Source organism: Bombina bombina, chromosome 9 (genome assembly GCF_027579735.1).
Source record: "Bombina bombina isolate aBomBom1 chromosome 9, aBomBom1.pri, whole genome shotgun sequence".
In the NCBI taxonomy this organism is placed as follows: Eukaryota; Metazoa; Chordata; class Amphibia; order Anura; family Bombinatoridae; genus Bombina; species Bombina bombina.
In genome coordinates this window covers 273,934,016-273,955,630 of record NC_069507.1, presented here as the reverse complement: position 1 = coordinate 273,955,630, position 21,615 = coordinate 273,934,016, and the positions used below count along the sequence as shown (strand labels likewise).

Sequence of the window (21,615 nt, the reverse complement as noted above, 5' to 3'; positions counted from 1 at the left end):
TGTAATAGAGTTGTGAATAAAAAGCCAGGGAGTCTCATTCTATTATGAAGAGTAAAAGCAGGAATGATTCAGCCCTCTGTGGCAAAAGGCAGTGTTAAGACCAGTCAAATTGGGGCACCTTGTAAGTGGTGACTGGCTAAGCAAAATATGGCCATATTGTGTGACTAAGTTCCCAATATTATTTAAAAAGAATAGTTGTCTCTTGATGTATTTGCAGGCAATTTTTTGCAGCAGTTCAAAAAATATGTTGTGCTTTGGAAAATGGATGTGCGCTGATACCTTATTGTTTGTGTAATTACTGGGTCATATTGGCAGCACTCCCAGATGTGGATTTAAACTTTTTTGTAAGGTGTGCTAAAAAAACAAATTTTGTATTTATATATATATATATATATATATATATATATATATATATGTGTGTGTGTGAGGAGCAGTGAGTATGTATGTGTGCAGAGCAGTGATTATCTATATAAGTGTGAGGAGCAGTGAGTATGTATATAAGTGCGAGGAGCAGTGAGTATGTATGTGTGCAGAGCAGTGATTATCTATATAAGTGTGAGGAGCAGTGAGTATGTATATAAGTGTGCAGAGCAGTGATTATCTATATAAGTGTGAGGAGCAGTGAGTATGTATATAAGTGCGAGGAGCAGTGAGTATGTATGTGTGCAGAGCAGTGATTATCTATATAAGTGTGAGGAGCAGTGAGTATGTATATAAGTGTGCAGAGCAGTATGTATATAAGTGTGCAGAGTAGTGAGCATGTATATAAGTGTGAGGAGCAGTGAGCATGTATATAAGTGTGCAGAGCAGTGATTATCTATATAAGTGTGAGGAGCAGTGAGTATGTATATAAGTGCGAGGAGCAGTGAGTATGTATGTGTGCAGAGCAGTGATTATCTATATAAGTGTGAGGAGCAGTGAGCATGTATATAAGTGTGCAGAGCAGTGATTATCTATATAAGTGTGAGGAGCAGTGAGTATGTATATAAGTGTGCAGAGCAGTATGTATATAAGTGTGCAGAGTAGTGAGCATGTATATAAGTGTGAGGAGCAGTGAGCATGTATATAAGTGTGCAGAGCAGTATGTATATAAGTGTGTAGAGCAGTGATTATCTATATAAGTGTGAGGAGCAGTGAATATGTATATAAGTGTGCAGAGCAGTATGTATATAAGTGTGCAGAGTAGTGAACATGTATATAAGTGTGAGGAGCAGTGAGTATGTATATAAGTGTGAGGAGCAGTGAGTTTGTATATAAGTGTGAGAAGCAGTGAGTATGTATATAAGTGTGAGGAGCAGTGAGTATGTATATAAGTGTGAGGAGCAGTGAGTTTGTATATAAGTGTGAGAAGCAGTGAGTATGTATATAAGTGTGAGGAGCAGTGAGTATGTATATAAGTGTGAGGAGCAGTGAGTATGTATATAAGTATGAGGAGCAGTGAGTATGTATATAAGTATGAGGAGCAGTGATTATCTATATAAGTATGAGGAGCAGTGAGTATGTATATAAGTGTGCAGAGCAGTATGTATATAAGTGTGCAGAGTAGTGAGCATGTATATAAGTGTGAGGAGCAGTGAACATGTATATAAGTGTGCAGAGCAGTGATTATCTATATAAGTGTGAGGAGCAGTGAGTATGTATATAAGTGTGCAGAGCAGTATGTATATAAGTGTGCAGAGTAGTGAGCATGTATATAAGTGTGAGGAGCAGTGAGCATGTATATAAGTGTGCAGAGCAGTATGTATATAAGTGTGCAGAGCAGTGATTATCTATATAAGTGTGAGGAGCAGTGAGTATGTATATAAGTGTGCAGAGCAGTATGTATATAAGTGTGCAGAGCAGTGATTATCTATATAAGTGTGAGGAGCAGTGAGTATGTATATAAGTGTGCAGAGCAGTATGTATATAAGTGTGCAGAGTAGTGACCATGTATATAAGTGTGAGGAGCAGTGAGTATGTATATAAGTGTGAGGAGCAGTGAGTTTGTATATAAGTGTGAGAAGCAGTGAGTATGTATATAAGTGTGAGGAGCAGTGAGTATGTATATAAGTGTGAGGAGCAGTGAGTTTGTATATAAGTGTGAGAAGCAGTGAGTATGTATATAAGTGTGAGGAGCAGTGAGTATGTATATAAGTGTGAGGAGCAGTGAGTATGTATATAAGTATGAGGAGCAGTGAGTATGTATATAAGTATGAGGAGCAGTAAGTATGTGCATAAGAGTGAGGAGCAGTGAGTATATATATATGTGTGAGGAGCAGTAAGTATGTATATAAGTGTGCAGAGCAGCGAGTATGTATATACGTGTGAGGAGCAGTGAGTATGTATATAAGCGTGAGGATCAATGAGTATGTATATAAGCGTGATGAACAATGAGTATGTAGATAAGTGTGCAGAGCAGTGAGTATCTATGTAAGTGTGATGAGCTTTGAATATATATATATATATATATATATATATATATAAAAGTGTGAGGAGCAGTGAGTATGTATTTAAGCATGAGGATCAGTGAGTATGTATATAAGTGTGAGGATCAGCGAGTAAGGCTAGCAGAATGCTAGCCTTACTCGCTGCATTACTACATTGTTTACTAAGTTTTAAATCATCTGAAATAATAATTCCCAAGTCCTGTTCCTCATCTGTAACAGTCAGTAAAGTGTCATTGAGTCTGTAATTAACATTTGGATTTTTCTTCCCTAAAGGCACTCACTGGACTTTATGATAAAAGGTATAAACTTTATTAGTTCGGATTTTAGGTGCTTAATTGCACTTTTTGCTGGAAATTGTGTGACATTTGACAAAGGCACAATTCAGTGCCGAAACGTTATGTCTCCTCATTTTTAAAATGAATTAATAAAGTTTATACCTTTTATCATAAAGTCCAGTGAGTGCCTGCTTTTCTTGGAGGAATTGGATACTTTGTAGCAGTGCACCGTGGCATTTCTAAGAGTGGTAAGATTGTGCTATCCTATCTGGACTTTATATATATTTTTATATATTTTTCTCATTTCACTTCACCAACTTAGACTATTGTGTTCTGATTCATCACATAAAATTCAGATTAATAAAACATTGAACTTAAAGCTGTAATGTAACAAAATGGGTAAAAAGTAAAGGGGGTGAATATTTTTGCAAGGCATTGTATATAAGTGTGAGGAGCAGTGAGTATTTATAAAAGCGTGAGGAACAGTGAGTATGTATCTAAGTGTGCAGAGCAGTGAATATCTATATAAGTGTGAGGAGCAGTGAGTATGTATATAAGTATGAGAAGCAGTAAGTATGTATATAAGTGTGAGGAGCAGTGAGTATGTATATTAGTAGGAAGAGCAGTGTGTATGTATATAAGTGTGAGGAGCAGTGAGTATGTATATAAGTGTGAGGAGCAGTAAGTATGTATATAAGTGTGAGGAGGAGTGAGTATTTATATAAGCATGAGGATCAGTGAGTATTTATATAAGCGTGAGGAAGAGTGAGTATGTATCTAAGCGTGCAGAGCAGTGAATATCTATATAAGTGTGAGGAGCAGTGAGTATGTATATAAGTATGAGAAGCAGTAAGTATGTATATAAGTGTGAGGAGCAGTGAGTATGTATATTAGTAGGAAGAGCAGTGAGTATGTATATAAGTGTGAGGAGCAGTGAGTATGTATATAAGTGTGAGGAGCAGTAAGTATGTATATGTATATGTTGTGCTTTTGAAAATGGATGTGCGCTGATGTGCTCATGACAGTGTAATAGAGTTGTGAATAAAAAGCCAGGGAGTCTCATTCTATTATGAAGAGTAAAAGCAGGAATGATTCAGCCCTCTGTGGCAAAAGGCAGTGTTAAGACCAGTCAAATTGGGGCACCTTGTAAGTGGTGACTGGCTAAGCAAAATATGGCCATATTGTGTGACTAAGTTCCCAATATTATTTAAAAAGAATAGTTGTCTCTTGATGTATTTGCAGGCAATTTTTTGCAGCAGTTCAAAAAATATGTTGTGCTTTGGAAAATGGATGTGCGCTGATACCTTATTGTTTGTGTAATTACTGGGTCATATTGGCAGCACTCCCAGATGTGGATTTAAACTTTTTTGTAAGGTGTGCTAAAAAAACAAATTTTGTATTTATATATATATATATATATATATATATATATATATATATATATATATATATATATATATATATATATATATGTGTGTGTGTGAGGAGCAGTGAGTATGTATGTGTGCAGAGCAGTGATTATCTATATAAGTGTGAGGAGCAGTGAGTATGTATATAAGTGCAAGGAGCAGTGAGTATGTATGTGTGCAGAGCAGTGATTATCTATATAAGTGTGAGGAGCAGTGAGTATGTATATAAGTGTGCAGAGCAGTGATTATCTATATAAGTTTGAGGAGCAGTGAGTATGTATATAAGTGCGAGGAGCAGTGAGTATGTATGTGTGCAGAGCAGTGATTATCTATATAAGTGTGAGGAGCAGTGAGTATGTATATAAGTGTGCAGAGCAGTATGTATATAAGTGTGCAGAGTAGTGAGCATGTATATAAGTGTGAGGAGCAGTGAGCATGTATATAAGTGTGCAGAGCAGTGATTATCTATATAAGTGTGAGGAGCAGTGAGTATGTATATAAGTGCGAGGAGCAGTGAGTATGTATGTGTGCAGAGCAGTGATTATCTATATAAGTGTGAGGAGCAGTGAGTATGTATATAAGTGTGCAGAGCAGTATGTATATAAGTGTGCAGAGTAGTGAGCATGTATATAAGTGTGAGGAGCAGTGAGCATGTATATAAGTGTGCAGAGCAGTGATTATCTATATAAGTGTGAGGAGCAGTGAGTATGTATATAAGTGCGAGGAGCAGTGAGTATGTATGTGTGCAGATCAGTGATTATCTATATAAGTGTGAGGAGCAGTGAGCATGTATATAAGTGTGCAGAGCAGTGATTATCTATATAAGTGTGAGGAGCAGTGAGTATGTATATAAGTGTGCAGAGCAGTATGTATATAAGTGTGCAGAGTAGTGAGCATGTATATAAGTGTGAGGAGCAGTGAGCATGTATATAAGTGTGCAGAGCAGTATGTATATAAGTGTGTAGAGCAGTGATTATCTATATAAGTGTGAGGAGCAGTGAATATGTATATAAGTGTGCAGAGCAGTATGTATATAAGTGTGCAGAGTAGTGAGCATGTATATAAGTGTGAGGAGCAGTGAGTATGTATATAAGTGTGAGGAGCAGTGAGTTTGTATATGAGTGTGAGAAGCAGTGAGTATGTATATAAGTGTGAGGAGCAGTGAGTATGTATATAAGTGTGAGGAGCAGTGAGTTTGTATATAAGTGTGAGAAGCAGTGAGTATGTATATAAGTGTGAGGAGCAGTGAGTATGTATATAAGTGTGAGGAGCAGTGAGTATGTATATAAGTATGAGGAGCAGTGATTATCTATATAAGTATGAGGAGCAGTGAGTATGTATATAAGTGTGCAGAGCAGTATGTATATAAGTGTGCAGAGTAGTGAGCATGTATATAAGTGTGAGGAGCAGTGAACATGTATATAAGTGTGCAGAGCAGTGATTATCTATATAAGTGTGAGGAGCAGTGAGTATGTATATAAGTGTGCAGAGCAGTATGTATATAAGTGTGCAGAGTAGTGAGCATGTATATAAGTGTGAGGAGCAGTGAGCATGTATATAAGTGTGCAGAGCAGTATGTATATAAGTGTGCAGAGCAGTGATTATCTATATAAGTGTGAGGAGCAGTGAGTATGTATATAAGTGTGCAGAGCAGTATGTATATAAGTGTGCAGAGCAGTGATTATCTATATAAGTGTGAGGAGCAGTGAGTATGTATATAAGTGTGCAGAGCAGTATGTATATAAGTGTGCAGAGTAGTGACCATGTATATAAGTGTGAGGAGCAGTGAGTATGTATATAAGTGTGAGGAGCAGTGAGTTTGTATATAAGTGTGAGAAGCAGTGAGTATGTATATAAGTGTGAGGAGCAGTGAGTATGTATATAAGTGTGAGGAGCAGTGAGTTTGTATATAAGTGTGAGAAGCAGTGAGTATGTATATAAGTGTGAGGAGCAGTGAGTATGTATATAAGTGTGAGGAGCAGTGAGTATGTATATAAGTATGAGGAGCAGTGAGTATGTATATAAGTATGAGGAGCAGTAAGTATGTGCATAAGAGTGAGGAGCAGTGAGTATATATATGTGTGAGGAGCAGTAAGTATGTATATAAGTGTGCAGAGCAGCGAGTATGTATATACGTGTGAGGAGCAGTGAGTATGTATATAAGCGTGAGGATCAATGAGTATGTATATAAGCGTGATGAACAATGAGTATGTATATAAGTGTGCAGAGCAGTGAGTATCTATGTAAGTGTGATGAGCTTTGAATATATATATATATATATATATAAAAGTGTGAGGAGCAGTGAGTATGTATTTAAGCATGAGGATCAGTGAGTATGTATATAAGTGTGAGGATCAGTGAGTAAGGCTAGCATTCTGCTAGCCTTACTCGCTGCATTACTACATTGTTTACTAAGTTTTAAATCATCTGAAATAATAATTCCCAAGTCCTGTTCCTCATCTGTAACAGTCAGTAAAGTGTCATTGAGTCTGTAATTAACATTTGGATTTTTCTTCCCTAAAGGCACTCACTGGACTTTATGATAAAAGGTATAAACTTTATTAGTTCGGATTTTAGGTGCTTAATTGCACTTTTTGCTGGAAATTGTGTGACATTTGACAAAGGCACAATTCAGTGCCGAAACGTTATGTCTCCTCATTTTTAAAATGAATTAATAAAGTTTATACCTTTTATCATAAAGTCCAGTGAGTGCCTGCTTTTCTTGGAGGAATTGGATACTTTGTAGCAGTGCACCGTGGCATTTCTAAGAGTGGTAAGATTGTGCTATCCTATCTGGACTTTATATATATTTTTATATATTTTTCTCATTTCACTTCACCAACTTAGACTATTGTGTTCTGATTCATCACATAAAATTCAGATTAATAAAACATTGAACTTAAAGCTGTAATGTAACAAAATGGGTAAAAAGTAAAGGGGGTGAATATTTTTGCAAGGCATTGTATATAAGTGTGAGGAGCAGTGAGTATTTATAAAAGCGTGAGGAACAGTGAGTATGTATCTAAGTGTGCAGAGCAGTGAATATCTATATAAGTGTGAGGAGCAGTGAGTATGTATATAAGTATGAGAAGCAGTAAGTATGTATATAAGTGTGAGGAGCAGTGAGTATGTATATTAGTAGGAAGAGCAGTGTGTATGTATATAAGTGTGAGGAGCAGTGAGTATGTATATAAGTGTGAGGAGCAGTAAGTATGTATATAAGTGTGAGGAGGAGTGAGTATTTATATAAGCATGAGGATCAGTGAGTATTTATATAAGCGTGAGGAAGAGTGAGTATGTATCTAAGCGTGCAGAGCAGTGAATATCTATATAAGTGTGAGGAGCAGTGAGTATGTATATAAGTATGAGAAGCAGTAAGTATGTATATAAGTGTGAGGAGCAGTGAGTATGTATATTAGTAGGAAGAGCAGTGAGTATGTATATAAGTGTGAGGAGCAGTGAGTATGTATATAAGTGTGAGGAGCAGTAAGTATGTATATAAGTGTGCAGAGCAGTGATTATCTATATAAGTGTGAGGAGTAGTGAGTATGTATATGTGTGCAAATCAGTGAATATATATAAGTGTGAGGAGCAGTGATTATCTATATAAGTGTGAGGAGTAGTGAGTATGTATATGTGTGCAAAGCAGTGAATATATATAAGTGTGAGGAGCAGTGATTATCTATATAAGTGTGAGGAGTAGTGAGTATGTATATGTGTGCAAAGCAGTGAATTTCTATATAAGTGTGCAGAGCAGTGAATATCTATATAAGTGTGAGGAGCAGTGAGCATCTATATAAGTATGAGAAGCAGTAAGTATGTATATAAGTGCGAGGATCAGTGAGTATGTATATAGGTATAAGGAGCAATGAGTATATATAATAGTGTGCAGAGCAGTGCGTATGTATATGTGTGAGGATCTGTGAGTATTAATATAAGTGTGAGGAGCAGTAAGTATGTATATAAGTGTGCAGAGCAGTGATTATCTATATAAGTGTGAGGAGTAGTGAGTATGTATATGTGTGCAAATCAGTGAATATATATAAGTGTGAGGAGCAGTGATTATCTATATAAGTGTGAGGAGTAGTGAGTATGTATATGTGTGCAAAGCAGTGAATATATATAAGTGTGAGGAGCAGTGATTATCTATATAAGTGTGAGGAGTAGTGAGTATGTATATGTGTGCAAAGCAGTGAATTTCTATATAAGTGTGCAGAGCAGTGAATATCTATATAAGTGTGAGGAGCAGTGAGCATCTATATAAGTATGAGAAGCAGTAAGTATGTATATAAGTGCGAGGATCAGTGAGTATGTATATAGGTATAAGGAGCAATGAGTATATATAATAGTGTGCAGAGCAGTGCGTATGTATATGTGTGAGGATCTGTGAGTATTAATATAAGTGTGAGGAGCAGTGAGTATGTATATATGTGTGAGGAGCAGTGAGTGTGTATATATATATATATATAAGTGTGAAGAGCAGTAAATATGTGTATAAGTGTGCAGAGCAGTGAATATTTATATAAGTGTGAGGAGCAGTTAGTATGTACGGTATATAAGTGTGAGGAGCAATAAGTATGTATATAAGTATGAGGAGCAGTGAGTATGTGCATAAGAGTGAGGAGCAGTGAGTATGTATATAAGTGTGAGGAGCAGTGAGTATGTATATAAGTGTGAGGAGCAGTAAGTATATATATATAGGTATGAGGAGCAATGAGTATGTGCATAAGAGTGAGGAGCAATGAGTATGTATATAAGTGTGAGAATCAGTGAGTACGTATATAAGTGTGAGGAGCAGTGAGTATCTATATAAATGTGATGAGCAGTGAGTATGTATAAGTGTGAGGAGCAGTGAGTATGTATATAAGTGTGAGGAGCAGTGAGTGTGTGTATGTGTATATATATATATATGTTAGAAGCTGTGAGTATCTATATAAGTGTGAGGATCATTTAGTATGTATATAAGCGTGAGGAGCAGTGAGTATGTATATACGTGTGCAGAGCAGTGAGTATCTATATAAGTGTGAGGAGCAGTGAGTATCTATATAAGTGTGAGGAGCAGTAAGTATATATATAAGTGTGAGGATCATTTAGTATGTATATAAGCGTGAGGAGCAGTGAGTATCTATATCAATTTGAGGAGCAGTAAGTATGTATATAAGTGTGCAGAGCAGTGAGTGTCTATATAAGTGTGAGGAGCAGTGAGTATGTATATACGTGTGCAGAGCAGTGAGTATCTATATAAGTGTGAGGAGCAGTGAGTATGTATAAGTGTGAGTAGCAGTGAGTGTGTGTATGTGTATATATATATATATATATATATATATATATATATATATATATATATATATATATGTATATATGTGTGCAGAGCAGTGAGTATCTATATAAGTGTGAGGTGCAGTGAGTATGTATAAGTGTGAGTAGCAGTGAGTGTGTGTATGTGTATATATATATATATATATATATATATATATATATATATATATATATGTATATATGTGTGCAGAGCAGTGAGTATCTATATAAGTGTGAGGAGCAGTGAGTATGTATAAGTGTGAGGAGCAGTGAGTGTGTGTATGTGTGTGTGTATATATATATATATATATATATATATATATATATATATATATGTATATATGTGTGCAGAGCAGTGAGTATCTATATAAGTGTGAGTAGCAGTGAGTATCTATATAAGTGTGAGGAGCAGTGAGTATGTATAAGTGTGAGTAGCAGTGAGTATCTATATAAGTGTGAGGAGCGGTGAGTATGTATAAGTGTGAGTAGCAGTGAATATGTATATAAGCGTGAGGAGCAGTGAGTATGTATTTAAGTGTTCAGAACAGTGAGTATCTATATCAATTTGAGGAGCAGTAAGTATGTATATAAGTGTGCATAGCAGTGAGTGTCTATATAAGTGTGAGGAGCAGTGAGTATGTATATAAGTGTGAGGAGCAGTGAGTATGTATATACGTGTGCAGAGCAGTGAGTATCTATATAAGTGTGAGGAGCAGTGAGTATTTACAGTATATAAGTGTGCAGAGCAGTGAGTATATATATAAGTGTGAGGATCATTTAGTATGTATATAAGCGTGAGGAGCAGTGAGTATGTATTTAAGTGTTCAGAACAGTGAGTATCTATATCAATTTGAGGAGCAGTAAGTATGCATATAAGTGTGCATAGCAGTGAGTGTCTATATAAGTGTGAGGAGCAGTGAGTATGTATATAAGTGTGCAGAGCAGTGAGTATGTATATAAGTGTGAGGAGCCGTGAATATGTATATACGTGTGAGGAGCAGTGAGAGTATATATATAAATAAGTGTGAGGAGCATTAAGTATGCATATACGTGAGGAGCAGTGAGTGTGTATATATATATAGACAAAGACAGTTAAGGTTACACGGATATATATATATAAAAGTGTGAGGAGCAGTAAGTATGCAGTAAGTATGTACAGTATATAAGTGTGAGGAGCAGTGAGTATATATATATATATATATATATATATAAGTGTGAGGAGCAGTAAGTCTGTATATAAGTGTGAGGAGCAGTGAATATGTATATACGTGTGAGGAGCAGTGAGTATATATATAATATATATATATACAGTCAAGATAGGATAGCACACTCTTACCACTCTTAGAAATGCCACGGTGCACTGCTACAAAGTATTCAATTCCTCCAAGAAAAGCAGGCACTCACTGGACTTTTTGATAAAAGGTATAAACTTTATAAGTTCATTTTAAAAATGAGGAGACATAACGTTTCGGCACTAAATTGTGTCAAATGTCACACAATTTCTAGCAAAAAGTGCAATCAAGCACCTAAAATGGAATAACACACAATTTAACTTACCCCTTAAATAATCAAACCAAACTTAACCTTGCCGCCATCCGACTACTCACTCCTCCCTTCCACAAGCATTGACGTCATGCTGACACGCTAACGTGCCTAGCGTGATGACGCATAGCACGACGTTGCCATAGTAACGTCAGAAAACAATGCAACGGAGCATCTGTCACAGTCCAGAATCACAGGTAGCGATAGTGCGCATGCTTAGAACTCAACCTCTCATAGGGCGCAAGCGTATCTAATGGCAACCAGCCATAAATCACAACAAAGCCTGTTTCAGATTGCTACATGTGAATTATGAGTGTGACTGGATGGTGTCTGATCGTAATAGGTAACAAATGTATGATCTTTATACTCACTATGTACACATACTAACTATGTCATCAAATCAAATAAATACATATAGCTGTCATACGATGGATACAATACCTATATTGACAGACAGCTGCAAGGCGTAACTATATTAATATATACAAAAAATACAAGGAATATATACAAAAAATTGTTGAACCATAATAGCTGAGGATATCTATACATGAAGGCAACCACAGAAGCTGACAGTATCAAAATATATGATGTAAACCAAACGTAACTCATCAAATAAAGATGCATCAGGCCATTTAGAGCAGTGTTTTTCAACCAGTGTGCCGTGGCACACTAGTGTGCCGTGAGAGATCCTCAGGTGTGCCACGGCAGACTGACAACAGTGTGACATATTTTTTAAACTTTGCTTGTTTTTTACTCCCAGTGCAGGGGAAGTTTGTAGGAGGCATGGCATAACAGCACAATACATACAGTATGTGTGTGTTTGTGTGTATGTGTATATATATATGCTGTATTAGGCTACAATGTGTGATTTTTTAAAACATTTTGGGATGGTGGTGTGCCACAGGATTTTTTAATGTAAAAAAGTGTGCCACGGCAAAAAAAAGGTTAAAAATCACTGATTTAGAGTATGTTAGAAACCCATGTCAAAAAGCGGACACCCTGAGACCCAGAATGTTATACAGACATAGGAATAGCACATTAAGATTATTAATAAAATGGGCTAAAGTCCAACGATGTATTCAAGCCCCGTGGGACCAATGTGTCCAGCCTGTAAATCCACCTGCTTTCACACTGTAAAAGTCTCCTAACCCTATCACCACCCCTAGGGATGGGAGGTACATGATCTATCAACATAGATCTAATGCTGGAAACTGAGTGTTTAAATTGTATACAGTGGCGTGCCACCGGCTGGTCAGATTCGCCATTTTTCAGGGCCTCCCGGATGGCATACCGGTGATTTGCCATCCTTTCTCGGAAAGAGGTGGTCGTTTTACCCACATACACATTAGAGCACGGGCAAACAAGCATATAGATAACAAAAGTGCTAGTGCAACTAAGGCGATAGTTGATCTTATACCGCTGGTTCCTGTGTGGATGCTGGAAAGAGTCACCTTTTAGCATGCTGTTGCACGTAGTACAGCTCCCACAGGGGAAGCAGCCCTTCTTAGACGACTTCAGCCAAGTATCTTTTTGATAATGGCCAACTGGGTCAGATTTGACCAGGATATCCCTGAGATTTCTGGCTCTACGATAGACCAACCTAGGGGCAGTCATCTTCCGGAAAGGTAACGTGGGATCAGTCCCAACCACAGGCCAATGGCGATGTACAGCGCGTGTAAGCTGTTCACAACCAGGTGTAAACGTAGTAATCAGGTTCAGTTGTTCAGCCATGTCCTTAGTCGAAATACTAGTGCTTTTGATGATATCAGCATTCAATAGCTTATCCTGAATGTCACATATTTCATCCTTAGGGTAACCTCTTTTGCTCAGCTTCTCCCCCATTTCGTTAAGTTGGCTCAATCTCAAGGGTTTCTCGCTATTATTTCTCAGGAAGGACACGTGTAAGCTGGGAAGTGAGAACACCTTTCTTTTGGTGTTTAGGGTGAAAACATCTGGCATCCAGTTATGAATTGCGGTCTGTGGGCTTCGTGTACAAAGATGTACCAAACCGCAATCCACCAGAGTCGTCAACCTTAACCACACTTAAATCAAGAAAATGTACTTTCAAAAGATTAAACTCAAGCTTGAACCGTGTTGGGCTTACCATGAGGTTCAAATGTGACACCCACTCACGCAACATCAACTCGCTACCTCTCCAAATGAGGAAAACATTGTCAATGTAGTGAGTATATAATATATCACTTGTGGATGTTCAAATGGTTTCATCAGCTCTTGCTCATACCAGGCCATATAGATGTTGGCGTAAGTGGGTGCCACATTCGAACCCATGGCTGTGCCAGCCACCTGCAGATAATAATAATCTTCAAACTTGAAGTAATTCTTTTCAAGGCAAAGAGTCAGCAATTCACAAATAAATTCAATGGGTGGTCCATTGTAGTGAACATTACCAGTCACTATGGACCTGACAGCTTCCACTCCACCAACATGGGGAATAACCGTGTAGAGGCTATCCACCTCCATGGTGACCAGAATGTCATCATGGCGTAAATCAGTGAAATCCCTGAGTATTTTCAACAAACTAGGCGAATCCTGAAGATAGGCCCTAGTGTTTTTAACTACATTCTGTAGATGTGAGTCAGTATAAATGGCTAGACTGGTAAGGACTGAACCCCGGGCAGATACAATCGGTCTGCCTGGGGGGTTCATTAGAGTTTTATGAACTTCGGGAGAAGGTATAGTGCTGGGACTATAGGATACTCTGTTATCAAAAATGATAGTTCCTTCTCATTTACAAATCCTGCCTCAAGGCTACACTGTAAAAATGTATCAATGGCTTTTTTGTAGATATACGTAGGATTACCCCTCAATCTGATGTATGTATTTGAATCTGCCAATTGCCTTAACGCTTCCTGGCGATAATCGGCATAGTCCAAGACAACAATGGACCCGCCCTTATCAGCAGGGCGGATAATGACAGATTTGTCATTCAGTGACGTGCAGTGAGGTGAGAGGCAGGTGAGGCACTGGCTAGGATATGCCTTTATTCTTTAGATATCCTTTGTTGAAGAAATAGCAATGTACATGGGTGAGCCAATCACATGAGGTATCTATTGTGCAGCCACCAATCAGCAGTTACTGAGCATATTTAGATATGATTTTCAACAAAGGATATCAAGAGAATGAAGGAAATTAGATATTAGATGTAAATTGGACAGAGGGGGTGGGAGAGACAGGGAGAGAGAGAGATAAAGAGACAGAGGGGAGAGAGAGACACAAAGAGAGACAGAGGGGAGAGAGACAGAGAAAGAGACCATGGGGGAGAATGAGACATGTAAGGAGAGAGACAGAGGGGGTGGGAGAGACAGGGAGAGAGAGATGGATAGAGAGAGACAGAGGGGGAGAGAAATAGAGACACAGAGGGGAGAAAGAGATAGAGAGACAGAGGGGGAGGGAGAAAGGGAGAGACAGAGGGGGAGGGAGGGAGAGAGAGAGAGAGACAGAGGGGAGAGAGAGAGACAGAGGGGGAGAGAGAGAGACACAGAGGGGAGAGAGAGAGACATATAGAGAGATAGAGGGGGAGGGAGAGAGAGGGGGAGGGAGAGAGAGGGGAAGGGAGAGACGGAGAGAGAGAGAGAGAGAGAGATGGAGAGAGGGACAGAGGGGGAGAGGGAGGGAGGGAGAGAGGGAGGGGGGAGGGAGAGAGGGGGAGGGAGAGAGGGAGGGAGGGAGAGGGAGAGAGAGAGGGGGGGAGAGGGGGGGGAGAGAGAGAGGGGGGAGAGAGAGGGGATAGAGAGAGAGAGAAACAGATGGGATAGAGAGAGGCAGAGGGGATAGAGAGAGAGACAGAGGGGATAGAGAGAGAGACAGAGGGGATAGACTCATGGGACAGGAAGTGTCACTACTGCAATATGCTATTTAAAAGCAATAATTGGTTTGAAAAGTGTGCCTTCCATGACTGTAAGCAAACAGACACAAAAGGTATGCAAAATACTCAGCTTCCCCAGCCTTTACCTTCACTACAGCCAGGCCAAGCAAGGCACTGGCTGGGGCAGCATTTCAGCCCGTCACTGAAGCATAGCCTTGGAGGAGGAGGTGAAGGAGAGGAGTACCCTAACTTATAGTTCCAGCCTACTTCACTTTATACTTTGGCTCTGGTGCTTACTGCTCATGTAACCTGCAATATTCTTTTTAGTGTCTCACTGTCTCCTGTAGTTTGCTGTCTTTCTGCATGGTCTCTGCAACCTACTGCTTTACCCACCAACCGCTTTAAGGATTCAGCAGCCACAAATGTGACTCTGCACAGGATGCTTCCTCCAGGAGGTTAAGTGCTTTACTGCCTCACCCCCCCAGCAAGAGAAACACATAGGAGCCCTTGGGATAGGGTGCATTTTTATTATGCCTGTATGTAGCTATAACATATGTATTTTCCCCTCTGATATAATGCAGATTTGTGGATTATAACAACGACAACAAGGGTGTGCAATTTGCCCTATTCTCTACAATTCTGTTCAGGGACAGAACAAGGACCTTCCCTTCTGTGGCTGATGCTTCTCTCACAGCTGTTAAACGATTCTTTATTAAGAGGTTATTGCTCCTGAAAAGTGTCTTTTAAAAGCTGTGAGAGAAGCATCAGCCACGGGAGGGAATGTCCTTGTTTTGTGATGAGACGGTCAACAAGGTATGGCTGTCACAAAAATCACAAACACTGACATCAAGACAGGATATAATACATTAACATATGTCATATATTCTCATTGTTTATTTACAATTTTACAGCATATCTAATTGAGGAAAAAAAAGTTCTCGCCCTAAGTTTCAGATATGGCAACAGATTCAGAACAATACACGCTGATCCAGATACATATACAAGCTATGCCATTGTTAAATTAACAATGGCATAGCTTTTATATGTATCTGGATCAGCGTGTATTGTTCTGAATCTGTTGCCATATCTGAAACTTAGGGCGAGAACTTTTTTTTCCTCAATTAGATATGCTGTAAAATTGTAAATAAAAAATGAGAATATATGACATACACGGGGAACAAAGACTGGACTTACTTACAGTCATGTCCGCAGCGTGTACTGTCCTGGTGGACCGTCGGGTTGAGCACTCCTGTCCGCGACTCTGCGCCAGTGTCGGCTCAGCGGCAGCGCCCATGCTCCTACATGATAAAGAGAGCTGGGCGCTGATTGTCTCTGAGGCGTGAGAGCTGGGTGCTGATTGGCTCCGACTCCCCAAGGCGCTTAGAGAGCAGCCTCTATGGGAGCATTATTAGCGGTATGGCGATTGGGCTGTGAGACTTCAGCGCATTAAGCGCCACTGGGGGCAGTCTGTAGCAGCTTATGAATGATATCCATATATTGCGCAAACGAGGGGAGGCGAGCTGAACGGCTCACACACAGCCTCTCCTTCTTTGTGCAATACTGCAATTAGGCAGCCTTATTGCGAAAAAATGGTGGCCTAGTCATTGGCGGGGGGTGGGGAGTTAGGGGGGATACATTTAGTGGGAAAAAAATATATAAAAACTTTTTTTTTAATAACGTTTTTTTTTTTTTAATAAAAGTGTTTAAAAAGTGTAGTTACACACAGGGGACAGGTGAGGCGCTGCCTCACCTGCCTCCTATGACTGCACGTCACTGTTGTCATTACTCAGATCGACAAGCGCTTTTCTTTCAGCAAGGCTAAGATTAGGGTAAAGATGTGTCTGTGGTGTATCAGTGATATCATTTGTGAGTAATCTAGTATAACTCCTGATGGAGGGATTTGTATTTGGAGGCTCAAAAGATGACTTCTTTTTAAAAAGGTTCAGATGTGTAAGTCTGTTCCCTGAAATGGTCCCTCAGTTTCAGCTGTCGCTGAAACCTATGGATATCAACTAGTCGCTCAAATGTATCAACTGTAGGGGTGGGAATGAATGATAGACCATGATTGAGCAGAGATATTTCAGCTTCACTCAATGGTCTACTACTAAGGTTGAATACTATATCTACCTCTTTTTCAATTGTTTTTGATTTTGGCTTGTACCCTCCCCTGCGGGTCTTATATCTTTTTGTCCTTTTTTGGCCATAGGTAAAATCGGGGGTTTCATAGCACACCTAAAAAAGGCTGTACCTGTTGAGAATTATTGGTAGATAGTTCAACCTCATTGGTTGATTCAGGGCCTTAAGAATCCCATCCACTGCTATCAACTACCTTTTAAAAATAAGTCCTCTTTTGAGCCTCCAAATACAAATCCCTCCATCAGGAGTTATACTAGATTACTCACAAATGATATCACTGATACACCACAGACACATCTGTAATGGCACCCCCAAGCATAAAAGAGTTAAACCGCCGTTTAGTAGATCTTCCCTTTCAGAGGCACAGCATACAGTAAATTTCCCCTCTCCCTCCCCCCAAGCATGAGTCAAAGCTCCATGGTGAGGGTCAAACAGATATCAGCCAGAGCTGTGTGTATTGTTCGTAAATACACATTTTTACACATTAGTACCACCCACAGGGATTTGTAAAACAACCAATAAACACATACAATACTCTCAGACACTCCTACACAAAATCATCCCCTCTGCCTGGGATAAAATTACCTTACACAATGGTAGATACAATAACCTTACACAATGGTAGATACAATTACCTTACACAATGGTAGATACAATTACCTTACACAATGGTAGATACAATTACCTTACACAATGGATGATACAATTACCTTACACAATGGTAGATACAATTACCTTACACAATGGTTGATGTAATTATCATAGGCAGAGAATTACAGTTTTCCTACATTATTCATAACTTTAAAAGTATACATCACACATACATAAAACTTATATAATTTTAACCAGTATAACTTGGGGACAAACATATCCAAAATTTAAACCTTAAATAGGTTCAGGGGTTTAAAAGTTGGGTTGAAGTCCTTTGTTACCAAATGAAGCATGGCTTTTCTGCCCAAAACCAGTTCCACAGAGTCTTCTAGCCAGGAGATAATTTGGGCGTTTCAACATGGGGCCATAGTCTAAAGGCAGCAGGCCAGCAACCAGGCTCCTCCAATGCAATGTGGCGAGATTGGTCTCGTCACAACATCTTTACCCTAATCTTAGCCTTGCTGAAAGAAAAGCACTTGTCGATCTGAGTAATGACAAATCTGTCATTATCCGCCCTGCTGATAAGGGCGGGTCCATTGTTGTCTTGGACTATGCCGATTATCGCCAGGAAGCGTTAAGGCAATTGGCAGATTTAAATACATACATCAGATTGAGGGGTAATCCTACGTATATCTACAAAAAAGCCATTGATACATTCTTACAGTGTAGCCTTGAGGCAGGAATTGTACATGAGAAGGAACTATCATTTTTGATAACAGAGTATCCTATAGTCCCAGCACTATACCTTCTCCCGAAGTTCATACAACTCTAATGAACCCCCCGGGCCGACCGATTGTATCTGCCCGGGGTTCGGTCCTTACCAGTCTAGCCATTTATATTGACTCATGTAGTTAAAAACACTAGGGCCTATCTTCAGGATTCGCCTAGTTTGTTGAAAATACTCAGGGATTTCACTGATTTACGCCATGATGACATTCTGGTCACCATGGATAGCCTCTACATGGTTATTCCCCATGTTGGTGGAGTGGAGGCTGTCAGGTCCATGGTGACTGGTAATGTTCACTACAATGGACCACCCATTGAATTTATTTGTGAATTGCTGACTCTTTGCCTTGAAAAGAATAACTTCAAGTTTGAAGATTATTATTATCTGCAGGTGGCTGGCACAGCCATGGGTTCGAATGTGGCACCCACTTACGCCAACATCTATATGGCCTGGTACGAGCAAGAGCTGATGAAACCATTTGAACATCCACAAGTGATATATTATACTCGCTACATTGACGATGTTTTCCTCATTTGGAGAGGTAGCGAGTTGATGTTGCGTGAGTGGGTGTCACATTTGAACCTCATGGTAAGCCCAATACGGTTCAAGCTTGAGTTTAGTCTTTTGAAAGTACATTTTCTTGATTTAAGTGTGTTTAAGGTTGACGACTCTGGTGGATTGCGGTTTGGTACATCTTTGTACACGAAGCCCACAGACCGCAATTCATTACTGGATGCCAGAAGTTTTCACCCTAAACACCAAAAGAAAGGTGTTCTCACTTCCCAGCTTACATGTTACCTGAGAAATAATAGCGAGACAGCCTTGAGATTGACCCAACTTAACAAAATGGGGGAGAAGCTGAGCAAAAGAGGTTACCCTAAGGATGAAATATGTGACATTCAGGATAAGCTATTGAATACTGATATCATCAAAAGCACTAGTATTTTGACTAAGGACATGGCTGAACAACTGAACCTGATTACTACGTTTACACCTGGCTGTGAACAGCTTACAGGCGCTGTACGTCGCCATTGGCCTGTGGTTGGGACTGATCCCACGTTGTTATCTATATGCTTGTTTGCCCATGCTCTAATGTGTATGTGGGTAAAACGACCACCTCTTTCCGAGAAAGGATGGCGAATCACCGGTATGCCATCCGGGAGGCCCTGAAAAATGGCGAATCTGACCAGCCGGTGGCACGCCACTGTATACAATTTAAACACTCAGTTTCCAGCATTAGATCTATGTTGATAGATCATGTACCTCCCATCCCTAGGGGTGGTGATAGGGTTAGGAGACTTTTACAGTGTGAAAGCAGGTGGATTTACAGGCTGGACACATTGGCCCCACGGGGCTTGAATACATCGTTGGACTTTAGCCCATTTTATTAATAATCTTAATGTGCTATTCTTATGTCTGTATAACATTTTGGGTCTCAGGGTGTCCGCATTTTGACATGGGTTTCTAACATACTCTAAATGGCCTGATGCATCTTTATTTGATGAGTTACGTTTGGTTTACATCATATATTTTGATACTGTCATCTTCTGTGGTTGCCTTCATGTATAGATATCCTCAGCTATTATGGTTCAACCATTGTTTGTATATATTCCTTGTATTTTTTGTATATATTAAAATAGTTATGCCTTGCAGCTGTCTGTCAATATAGGTATTGTATCCATCGTATGACAGCTATATGTATTTATTTGATTTGATGACATAGTTAGTATGTGTACATAGTGAGTATAAAGATCATACATTTGTTACCTATTACGATCAGACACCATCCAGTCACACTCATAATTCACATGTAGCAATCTGAAACAGGCTTTGTTGTTATTTATGGCTGGTTGCCATTAGATACGCTTGCGCCCTATGAGCGGCTGAGTTCTAAGCATGCGCACTATCGCTACCTGTGATTCTGGACTGTAACAGACGCTCCGTTGCATTGTTTTCTGACATTACTATGGCAACGTCGTGCTATGCGTCATCACGCTAGGCAAGTTAGCGTGTCAGCGTGACGTCAATGCTTGTGGAAGGGAGGAGTGAGTAGTCGGATGGCGGCAAGGTTAAGTTTGGTTTGATTTTTTAAGGGGTAAGTTTTAAATTGTGTGTTATTCGATTTTAGGTGCTTGATTGCACTTTTTGCTGGAAATTGTGTGACATTTGACAAAGGCACAATTTAGTGCCGAAACGTTATGTCTCCTCATTTTTAAAATGAACTAATAAAGTTTATACCTTTTATCAAAAAGTCCAGTGAGTGCCTGCTTTTCTTGGCGGAATTATATATATATATATATATATATATATATATAAAATTACAATAAGATCAGCACTCACCAGCATCACCAACCACTCTGTGCATGGCCATAAGAATCAACCCAGAACAGAAGCAGCATGTAGAGAAGGATTCTGGTGAAAATCCCAATGGATCCACAGCAGCATGAATAGCCAGCACCAGAGGATAGTTTAATCACCTTTATTTGATAAATACAAAATGTTTCGGCCCCAGCAAGGAGGCCTTGATCACATGAAAACAAGTCACCCCAGACTTGTGATCAAGGCCTCCTTGCTGGGGCCGAAACATTATGTATTTATCAAATAAAGGTGATTAAACTATCCTCTGGTGCTGGCTATTCATGCTGCTGTGGATCCATTGGGATTTTCACCAGAATCCTTCTCTACATGCTGCTTCTGTTTATATATATATATATATAAAGTGTTAGAAGCAGCGAGTATGTATATAAGTGTGAGGAGCAGTAATTATGTATATAAGTGTGAGGAGCAGTAATTATGTATATAAGTGTGAGGAGCAGTAATTATGTATATAAGTGTGGGGAGCAGTAATTATGTATATAAGTGTGAGGAGCAGTAATTATGTATATAAGTGTGAGGAGCAGTAAGTATGTATATAAGTGTGAGGAGCAGTAATTATGTATATAAGTGTGAGGAGCAGTAATTATGTATATAAGTGTGGGGAGCAGTAATTATGTATATAAGTGTGAGGAGCAGTAATTATGTATATACATGTGAGGAGCAGTAATTATGTATATACGTGTGAGGAACAGTAATTATCTATATAAGTGTGAGGAGCAGTAATTATGTATATAAGTGTGAGGAGCAGTAAGTATGTATATAAGTGTGAGGAGCAGTAATTATGTATATAAGTGTGAGGAGCAGTAAGTATGTATATAAGTGTGAGGAGCAGTAATTATGTATATAACTGTGAGGAGCAGTAATTATGTATATAAGTGTGAGGAGCAGTAATTATGTATATAAGTGTGAGGAGCAGTAAGTATGTATATAAGTGTGAGGAGCAGTAAGT

The 21,615-nt window shown here is 39.1% G+C and overlaps 1 protein-coding gene across 1 annotated transcript in view; it reads left to right on the top strand.

Moving 5' to 3' along the window:
• Positions 1-21,615, top strand: part of LOC128640320 (solute carrier family 2, facilitated glucose transporter member 3) — a 174,836-nt gene that overhangs the window by 42,993 nt on the left and 110,228 nt on the right. The window lies entirely within an intron of this gene.